Genomic DNA, 1138 nt, shown 5'->3' with positions numbered 1-1138 from the left:
GATAGGTATTAAGCTTAATTGTGCAATAGTCGAAGAGAAGAAAGGAAAGGAGCGACTGCAAATGCATGGAACACGAAAAACGTCGTCTTTTAGAGATTTCAGTACACGCTGCAGTAAGGAGGCTCCTCTGACAGAAGTCGAGCCTCTCATCCCCGCCATCCATATTCCGTCCTTGGAGACCCTATCCTCAACTAATGTCAAATTGGCTCTGGCTCCTTTTCAATCGTTTTTAAGAAGGGCCTGCGGTTGATACTAACGTGCTAAGGATACTAAGACTTCACGCGAACGGCAGGCTACCATGATCAGGAAAGATCACAGACCGAGTTGTGTTAAGACCTTTGTCAATTATTTATTGGTCGTAAATTATTAAATTATTACCTTTCGAATTGACAATAACCACTAGAACGATTCGAAACTTACTTCAAAACCCCATTGGATTTGTAAACGTGTGGATATAGACTCCCGCGAACGGTTATACATATTTGTTGGAAGGATTCGTTTTTAGTGCAACCATGTTTGTCAGACAATCCAGTAACAGACGTCTTTCATAATGGCGGCCAAGTAAAATATTCTTTTGTTTTAATGCTAATAAGCCTTTCTAACCTCGCCACAACGAGCAAATTTCAGAAGAAAAGAATATTTGTTTCAAAATGAGGCCAGTAGGTCTAATTAACATAAATACAAAAGAATGTAAAGGTGGTCGGGCTAAGTAATTTCTCTTTTGTCTTAATGCTAATCACCTTGACTAGCTTCGTTAGCACGAACAAATTCAAAAGAATGTTTGCGCCAAAGTGAGGCTAGTGAGGATGATTAGCTCAAAGGACAAAAGAATAATTTCTTCGCCACCATTTATGAATACGGTCTTTGGGCAATTCATTGCCTGAAGTTCCAATGTAGATAATACCAGTGGTGGCTTTTCTTGGTTTCACTCAGTCTGTTTTATCGATACAGTTGCAAAGTTCGCAGGTTAAGAGTCTCACAGCTCGTAGATGGCGCATTTCACTGAGGTACCATTTGGGAAAACTAATGACAAAGTTGTATAAAATTTCACACACGAAAAGAGGCAAAAAGCTTTAACCCAGAATGTTCACATATTTTTTTAACCCTTTCAACCCCGTGGGGTTCCCCATTGACGAGT

Source organism: Montipora capricornis, unplaced genomic scaffold (assembly GCF_036669925.1).
Source record: "Montipora capricornis isolate CH-2021 unplaced genomic scaffold, ASM3666992v2 scaffold_468, whole genome shotgun sequence".
Classification (NCBI taxonomy): domain Eukaryota; kingdom Metazoa; phylum Cnidaria; class Anthozoa; order Scleractinia; family Acroporidae; genus Montipora; species Montipora capricornis.
The sequence above is the reverse complement of the archived record's forward strand: the minus strand, read 5'-3'. Positions refer to the sequence as shown.